This window comes from Triticum urartu, chromosome 4 (genome assembly GCF_003073215.2).
Source record: "Triticum urartu cultivar G1812 chromosome 4, Tu2.1, whole genome shotgun sequence".
Taxonomy (NCBI): Eukaryota; Viridiplantae; Streptophyta; class Magnoliopsida; order Poales; family Poaceae; genus Triticum; species Triticum urartu.
The window spans coordinates 388,914,777-388,924,717 of NC_053025.1; positions in this window are offsets into that span (position 1 = coordinate 388,914,777).

Here is a 9,941-nt window from a genome sequence, read left to right on the forward strand (position 1 = left end):
TGGATTCGTTAGATTCATGAAGCATGATGAGGGGGGAAATTTCAAGGGGACTCATGGTTTCCGCAAGGGCTGGCTTATGTTCGTTGGCATTCTGCTAGATTATCGCACTCCTGAGTTTATCTCGCAAGCGGTAGGTACTTTTAGGAAATTTATCTCTTAGGACAGTGAAGATCCCTACCTTGTGAGAACACTGGCTGAGGCTAGTTTTCTGGATACACCGCTTGTTCCACGCGATGTGGTTTTTGGTGACTATGCTAAATTGGGTGGAGCTTAGGTTTCTTGGACTACAACATGTTATGTTCTTAGCGCAGACTTTGCTGATAAAATGCCAAATGATGAGGACACAATGCTATTGGATGGAAACCCTCACCCTTTGCCTGGCAATCAGGTACCTGACAATTTGCCATTTGTCTTGCCTCCTTATCCTATGGTAGGATGGAATGATGCACATGTGGTTGCTCCGGCACCGCCTAAAAACAATGTGGATGCTTGTTGGGGCAATGCTCATTGGGGAGACAATGGAGAGGACCTTGATCAGCCTCCACAACCTGCAGCGCCAGAGCAGGATCAGGTCTCTATTGTCATTGATCAGCGAGAAGGTTCAGTTTCTGTGAAGCAGCATATGCAGGTTCAGAATGTGCAGCAGGAGGAGGAGCAGCTACTGAATGATCAACAGTTACAGGTTGAACAGCAGCCTGCTATTATGGGAAACCCTCTGGCAATTGTGCCCTACCAGCCCCCAGTCATTCAACAACATCAAATCTTCATTGGTATGGCTCGGATTGTGGCTGGGCCACCTCTTCCCCCAGAGATTATCTAGAAAAGGTCATTTCAGAATTTGATGTTTGATTTCACTGTTAAGGAGGTGCCCGGGTCATTCTTCTTCAAACCCCTTGGCACAGTGACATACTCTAAGCGCTCCTGGTCAATTGCTTTTGATGAATCCAGAAAGATGTCTATGCTGGTGGCTAGTTTGCCTAGCTCTACTCCTATGGGGACATCTGTTTTGGCCAAGCGCCCAGTGGCCAGAACACTGTTTGAGGATTCGTCTGAGGATATTGCTCCTGTATCTCAAGATGCTCTACCTGAAGCTTCTGCTAAGATGCCTTAGTCCTCACCTGTGGTTTTTTCTGCAGAGCCACAAGTTAAGGAAAAGAAATAGAGAGGGAGGAAGAAGATATCTGCACCCCTTGTGGACACGTCTTTGCGGTGTTGCACCAGAAGCGCAGCAAAGCTTAATTGTTCCAAATCTGTGGTTTTTGAGAAGCTATCTCTTCAGCCGACAAAGAAGCATCCTCGTTGCAAGCCCATGGAAGCCAAGGCCCAGCCCACTACTGAAGATGCTCACAGCCAAGACAAGTCTACAGATGTTCCTCTACACACTCCACTCAAGGTGTTGTAGGCAATTGGCGTGGAGCTGGAGATCGAGCCCTCCCTCCTCTCTAAGGATAAGCTTATGGCTGATCCCGAGGATCGCTCCTCTTCTTCCACCACTTAAATGTTTATGTTAGATACTTTATTTAGGTGTAGCGAGCCTGTAAAATCTGCTTCTTTTATTGCTGTGTTGGAACTTGTTGCATGTGATGCAGACTGCATTTATGTTGTTTGTTATGATCTGGGATGTATGACATTGTATGTCATGCTGCTTTTGTCCACATCTTTATTTGATTATCTATGAATATAGTGTCCACGCGTAGCTGGAAAACTCTCTATTGGAATGTCAGAGGCTTGAACTCTGACGCACGACAATGCTCTGTTAGAGAGAAAGTGATTGGAAGTCAGTGTTTGGTTGTTTGCCTGCAAGAAACTAAACTCCCTCTATGTTCCCGTGCTTTAATTAAGAGAATTTGCCCTACTGGTTTTGATCAGTTTATTGAATCTCCCTCGAGAGGAGCCTCTGGTGGTATTTTAACAGTGTGGCGTTTAGATGTGTTTCATGGATCTCTGGTGGAAGTAAAACCTTTTAGCCTAGTGATTAGTTTCACCTCAGTACATAATAATGAGCACTGGTTTATGGTAAATGTTTATGGGCCATGTCAAGGTGAAATGAGGGATGATTTTGTCAACTGGCTATATCATTTGGAGGTGGAGCCTGAACAAAAGTGGATGTTGATGGGAGATTTCAACTTTATTAGATCCATCGATAATAGAAATCTCCCTGGAGGAGATGTCAATGATATTTTCATTTTTAATGAGATCATAGGCCATTTGGGTCTGCTGGAACTTCCATTAAAAGCAAGAAGGTTTACCTGGTCGAACATGCAGGATATACCATTACTAGAACAACTTGATTGGGTATTTACCTCTGCTAGTTGGATCAGTCTATATCCTATGACACAAGTTACTCCGCTTGCGAAAACTTCCTCAGATCACGTCCCCTACCTAATCTCTATTAGCACATCAATACCAAAAGCTAACATTTTCAGATTTGAAAATTAATGGGTACATCAACCTGGTTTTATGGACTGTGTGCAAGAGGTTTGGGGCAGAACCTCTTACACGTCCCATATATGAACAATCATTGTGGATACATTGAAATCCTTGAGGTTTTCTCTTAAGAAATGTCAAAAAGGGTTGTCCCACATAAAAAGGTTGATTGAAAATTGCAATTGGGTGATCCTTTGGTTGGATAATTTAGAGGATCTGAGGCCTTTGTCCAAGTCGGTAAGGTTGTCAAGTTGCACCATGAGCATCTTTTGCACCTGTAGTTCCTCTACTTGAGAAAATGTGTACCATTAGGTATATGAAGGTAGGGGAGGAAAATCCAAAGTTCTTCCAGGCAATGGCCACTAAAAGATACATGAAGAATTCTATTGCAAGTCTGCTGTTATCTGATGGCACTGTTACTTCAGATCATGAGGAAATGGCCAGGGAATTCTTGATGTCTTTCAAGGGCAGAATGGGTACTATAAAGCCAATATTGTTGGAGAGAGATATCTTCTCTCTAATTCCAAAGGTGCAGGGGCTGGAGGTCCTCACCAAACCTTTTGAGGTCAAGGAAATTGAAAAGGTGATTAAGGAGTTGCCCATTGATAAGGCACCTGGGCCTGATGGTTTTAATGGCTTATTTCTAAAAAAAGCGTTGGCACATCATCTCTAGTGATTTTATTACGCTGGTGCAGGAATTTCATGCAGGAACTGCTCATTTGGAGAATCTTAATGATGCCTTCATTACGTTGATACCTACAAACAGTCCCCTGAGGTTGTTGGAGATTTTAGGCCAATATCACTAACCACCGTTGGTCTGAAGTTTCTCGCTAAACTTGCTGCAAACAGGTTTCGGGAAGAGATCACAAAATGTGTTCATAAGAACCAATATGGTTTCATCAAGTCAAGAACAATACGGGACTGTCTTGCTTGGGCTTTTGAGTACATTCATCAGTGCAACCAATCAAAGAAGCCCATCCTTTTGCTCAAGTTAGATTTTGAACAGGCGTTTGATTCCATTCAGCATGAGGCAATCCTAAAGATTCTGGTGCTAAAAGGATTTGAAGAAATGGATCACATGGATTCAGCAACTCTTGTCCTCTGGAACTTCTTCCACACTATTAAATGGAGTGCCTGGAAACCATTTTAAGTGTAACTGTGGTGTAAAACAAGGAGATCCTATCTCTCCTTTGCTCTTTGTGATTGTTGCTGGTCTTTTGCAAACTATGATTAATAGTCTGCTGCATCAGGGTCTGTTATATTTGCCTTTGTCAACCCATGACCCTGATTATCCAGTGGTTCAATATGCTGATGATACACTGCTTTTTGTCGCTGCTGACAGTTCTCAGTTGGAGATTCTTAAAACAGTGTTGAATTCCTTTTCCATGGCAACATGACTGCAAATCAACTACCACAAATCTTCCATGTATCCCATTAATGCTGAGGTTGTTGTTGCTTCAGGCTTAGCTGCCCAGTTTGGTTGTCAATTGGGCTCAATGCCCTTTACATTTTTGGGTTTGCCAGTGGGAACCACTAGACCTAAAATTAATGATCTTCTACCATTGGTGGACTGCATGGAGAGACTGCTCACTGCTAGCTCTTGGTTTTTGCCCCAAGGTAGCATACTGCAGTTGGTTAATTCAGTAATTTCTTCCTTGCCTATATATTTTGTATGCAGCCTGTCAATACCTCAGAGTATCTTGAAGAAGTTGGAAAGAATTCAGAGATAATGCTTATGGAGAAAATATGATCAGGAGAAGGGACATTCTTTGGCTGCCTGGCCATTGGTCTACAAGCCCAAACTTAAAGGTGGTCTTGGAATTCTTAACTTGGGATTGCAAAATGAAGCTCTGCTCCTCAAATACCTCAACAAATTTTACAACAAAGTGGATGTGCCTTGGGTTCACTTGGTATGGGACTCATACTACTTCCAAAGAGTTCCTCATGACACAACAATCTGTGGTTCCTTTTGGTGGAGAGATATTTGCAAGTTAATGGAAAAATTCAGGGCTATCACATCTGTCACTGTTAGCAGAGGGGACACAATGCTCTTTTGGTCAGACCATTGGGAGATTGGAAATGCTTCCACCCTTCTTCAAGACAGATTTCCAAGGCTATTATCTTTCTTCATGCATAAGAATCTCTTTGTTATGGAAGTTTTTCAGGCTGAGAAATTCCAATAGATGTTCTCTTTGCCTCTGTCCGAATTAGATTTTCAAGAGCTAAATCAGCTCACTACCCTGATGGCAGATATCAATTTCGATAGTGGAGGTACTGATGTTGGGGAACGCAGTAATTTCAAAAAAATTCCTACGCACACGCAAGATCATGGTGATGCATAGCAATGAGAGGGGAGAGTGTTGTCTACGTACCCTTGTAGACCAAAAGCGGAAGCGTTAGCACAACGCGGTTGATGTAGTCGTACGTCTTCACGGCCCGACCGATCAAGTACCGAACGCACGACACCTCCGAGTTCTGCACACGTTCAACTCGATGGCGTCCCTCGAACTCCGATCCAGCCGAGTGTTGAGGGAGAGTTTCGTCAGCACGACGGCGTGGTGACGATGGTGATGTTCTACCGACGCAGGGCTTCTCCTAAGCACCGCTACGATATGATCGAGGTGGATTATGGTGGAGGGGGGGACCGCACACGGCTAAGAGATCAAGAGATCAATTGTTGTGTCTTTGGGGTGCCCCCTGCCCCCGTATATAAAGGAGTGGAGGAGGGGGAGGGCCGTCCCTCTCTATGGCGCGCCCTAGGGGAGTCCTTTCCCCCTTTCCTAGTAGAACTAGGAGCCCTTCCAAGTAGTAGGAGTAGGAGGGAAGGAAAGGGAAGGGAAAAGGAGAAGGAAGGAAGGGGGCGCCCCCCCTCCCTAGTCCAATTTGGACTAGCCCATGGGGAGGGGTGCGGCCACCCTTTGAGGCCTTCCTCTCCTTTCCCATATGGCCCATTAAGGCCCAATATGAATTCCCGTAACTCCCCAGTACTCCCGAAAATACCCGAATCACTCGGAACCTTTCCGATGTCCGAATATAGTCGTCCAATATATCGATCTTTACATCTTGACCATTTCGAGACTCCTCGTCATGTCCCCGATCTCATCCGGGACTCCAAACTCCTTCGGTACATCAAAACACATAAACTCATAATATAACCGTCATCAAACTTTAAGCGTGCGGACCCTACGGGTTCGAGAACTATGTAGACATGACCGAGACACGTCTCCAGTCAATAACCAATAGCGGAACCTGGATGCTCATATTGGCTCCTACATATTCTACAAAGATCTTTATCGGTCAAACCGCATAACAACATACGTTGTTCCCTTTGTCATCGGTATGTTACTTGCCCGAGATTCGATCGTCGGTATCTCAATACCTAGTTCAATCTCGTTACCGGCAAGTCTCTTTACTCGTTCCGTAACACATCATCTCACAACTAACTCATTAGTTGCAATGCTTGCAAGGCTTATAGTGATGTGCATTACCGAGTGGGCCCAGAGATACCTCTTCGACAATCGAAGTGACAAATCCTAATCTCGAAATACGCCAACCCAACAAGTACCGTCGGAGACACCTGTAGAGCACCTTTATAATCACCCAGTTACATTGTGACGTTTGGTAGCACACAAAGTGTTCCTCCGGTAAATGGGAGTTGCATAATCTCATAGTCATAGGAACATGTATAAGTCATGAAGAAAGCAATATCAATAAACTAAATGATCAAGTGCTATGCTAACGGAATGGGTCAATTCAATCACATCATTCTCCTAATGATGTGATCCCGTTAATCAAATGACAACTCATGTCTATGGTTAGGAAACATAACCATCTTTGATCAACGAGCTAGTCAAGTAGAGGCATACTAGTGACACTCTGTTTGTCTATGTATTCACACATGTATTATGTTTCCGGTTAATACAATTCTAGCATGAATAATAAACATTTATCATGATATAAGGAAATAAATAATAACTTTATTATTGCCTCTAGGGCATATTTCCTTCAACTGACACCTGGGCCTGGAGTCATGGTAAGAGGTCTGAGTACTCTGCCAAGAAATTGTATGACTTTGTGCACCAACCAATTTTGGCTAATCCGACACTGAGTTGGATCTGGAAGAGTTGTTGCACCATGACAATTAAAATGTTTGCATGGCTAGTCATAATGGACAGAGTTAACACCAAGGATATGATTCAACGTAGGCATTGGAAAATTAATGACGGGCCTAAGTGTGTTCTCTGCCCAACTTGGGCACTAGAGGACAGGAACCACCTCTTTTCCAGTGCAACTTTAGTGTGCATATATGGAATTATCTTCACGTTACTTAGCTGGATAGCAATGACATGGTGGAAATTGCTTTGCATGCTAGGAGGGCTTTCAATAAATCATTCTTTCCTGAAGTGGTTTTCCTTGCATGGTGGAATATTTGGAAACTAAGGAATGATAAGGCTTTTAGACATATCCATCCATCTTTCAGGCAGTGGAGGAATGGTTCCATTCATGACCTTACCCTCCTCTCCCACAGGATCAAGAGAAGATTCAAGGATGCTCTGCTCAAATGGATTGACTTCTTACCTCCTTGATGAGGTTTCTGATGTATTTCTTTTTGTTTTGTTAGGTATAACCTCTCCTAATTCTTCTTTCTTAGCTTGTTTAGTATTGTATAGCTCTTTCTTTCTTTTTCTTTTTGTTCCTCTTCTTGAGGAACACTTTTGTATTCTTTTCTGCTGAGTTTTAATAAAATGCAGTGGCGTGTAAGCCATGTGTCTTCAAGGTCAAAAAACATAATTGTTTATTCAATTGAAACTAAAATCAACATAGAGCAAGTTACAACAGGAAACACGTTAAAAACAGCTTTAAAACATACCCGTTGCGCCATTGGAGTTTCAATTGCATCCTTCAAATTTGAATTAGTTGGTATGAGTAAATACAGTGATGCAAGAGCAAAGGAGTATGAACCAAAGCTACGGAACCTGAACTGAAAACAATTCTTCTTCTGCTTTAGGCGTTGAATTGGGGTTCGAATTGGTGGTCCTCGTGCTTTGGGCACTGTACTTGCGTTACTAACTGCTCGTGTTTGGGTGCTCTGTGGTGGAGACGGTGCTGTGTCAACCGGAACTGGGTTACTATCTGTGGAGGTTGGGGTTAGAAGGGGTGTAGCTGGTTCTTTGTCTAACTAGGTAGGGGTACAATCTGCATGAGTCTGGGTTATGTGTGGTGGGGCTGGTTCTTGGGCAAGTACAACCATGGTTCTATCTGCATCGACAGGTTGCACGATCTTTTCTTAAGACCGTGTTTTTACTCCCGCGGATACTGCCATCACCCCATCCAATTCAAATGGCTGATAAACAAGAAATGCAATTGAATGTACAGACATTGTAAGATAGACAGGTGCGATGGATAATAGGCAAGAAAACAGGGCATGAAATAATTCACATTTATGTTGTCTAACCAAACAGAATAGCATGACATAATTTCACATATATGATGGCTAATTAAACAGGATAGCATGACACAATTTCACATGTATGATGGATAACTAAATAGGATAGAATGACATACTTCAAAATATGATGACTATGTATACAGGATGACATGATATAACTATACGATGTGTCTATTAAAGTGGTTGGCATGCCATAATTCACAAACATGCCATCGATGGAAACATGATGGCATGATATAATTCACGGAAAGAATGACATAATTGAAAATATGATGACTATGTAAATAGGATGAGATGATATAACTATATTATGCCTTTAGAAAACACTACAAAAAAAGACACATCCGTGACATTTTGGGCCAAACGAAAAAAAAATCTGTCATACTTATGACACTTCTATGACGATAAATGTGACAAAACCCGATATCATCATAGATGTGGTGGGATCCTACTTCTATGACAAAAAATCATGACATAAAATGGGCTTTTCGTCTTGGGCGGGCCGGAGATGCAGCTGCATGACATTCTTTGGGCCGTCCATGATGGAGAAAACCATGGTAGAAGCAAGGGAGAGGAAAATATCAGGGGAGTTCCCGGTTACGGTGGGTGGTCGGGGCTCGAGCGATGCGCGTTTCTCTCGTACATATGTACGCGTGTGTGTGCGAGGCGTTGGGCTCTAACTGAACCCGAGCGATTGCACTACAGGCTACGCGTTACTGAACCCGAGCGATCGATCGATGGCTGTTAACTAAACCTGATCGAGCGATTCCATCGCTACTGCTACTAACTGAAGCTGATCGATGCTGCCTCTGGATCAACAGTGAGCGTTGTTGGGGGGTTTGGATGAACAGTACCCGGTGGGGGTTGGATGTACAGGAACCCGTGGTAGTAGAGGTTGTTGCCGCTGGATGAACAGTACCCTGATCGATCGAGCCGGTGGATGAACAAGACCCCATGGAGGGCTGGATGAACAGGACCGCGTGGAGGGCTAGTTGAACAGTAGCCGGTGTAGGGCTGGTTGAATAGTAGCCGGTGGAGGGCTGGATGAACAGTAGCCCGTGGAAGGGTGGTTGAACAGGACCCCGTGGAGAGGGCTGGTTGAACAGTAGCCGGTGGAGGCTTGATGAACAGGGCCCGTGGATGAACAGTCGCAGGTGGAGGCTGGAGGAGGTCGCGGTGGATGAAAGTGGCCCGTGGAGGCTGGAGCAGGTCGACGGTGGAGATGAACAGTATCCCGTGGAGTCCTATTTTGCGGTACGCCACACCCCTCCCAATGAACAGGACCCCCGTTTCGACCGTAGCGCTCCAACACAAGTCCGTTTCCTCAGTTTTGTGGTACGCCACACCCCTCCCGATTAACAAGACCCCATTTCCACCGTAGGAGGTCCGTTTCCTCCGTTTTGCGGTACGCCGGAGCCCTCCCGATGAACAGGATCCCGTTTCCAAAGTGGCCGGTCAAACACAAGGTCATTTCCTCCGTTCTGCGGTACGCTAGGCCTCGTTTCCATCGGCTATTCCATCCAAGCCGGTTGGTTCCCGATGAACATGACGACGCATTCCGTTCCGACCCAGCCGGTTGGCTCCCCATGAACACGACGACGACACAGTTTCTCCATTCCGACCCAGCCACAGCCATGTACACGAGCCCTGGCCGTAGGTATGCATGAGTAGGTGTTCGAGACCCCTCCCATTTGTACGTACGTGGCTGTATTTTCTTTCTTGCAACCTAGCCGCTGTACGTACGTGTACATGCTACGTGTGTGCCTCAACTACAACACGTGCACGCCTCTACTACAACACGTGCACGCCTCTACTACAACACGTGCACGCCTCTACTACGACATGTGCCCTTCCTTGCATGGCCACGGTTCATCGCTTCAACCTGCAGATAGACCGATTGAACAGTATGTACGTAAACATTCGCGGCCAGAATGACAACGCTACGTACGCTTCAACCAAGTGGGTCCCGACTGTCAGGCACTTCCTTGCGTGCGAAGATGTAGCTGGTGGGTCCCAGCAGTCAGGGGGCGAATCATTTTTTTCCCGTAATATGGACGCACTTCCT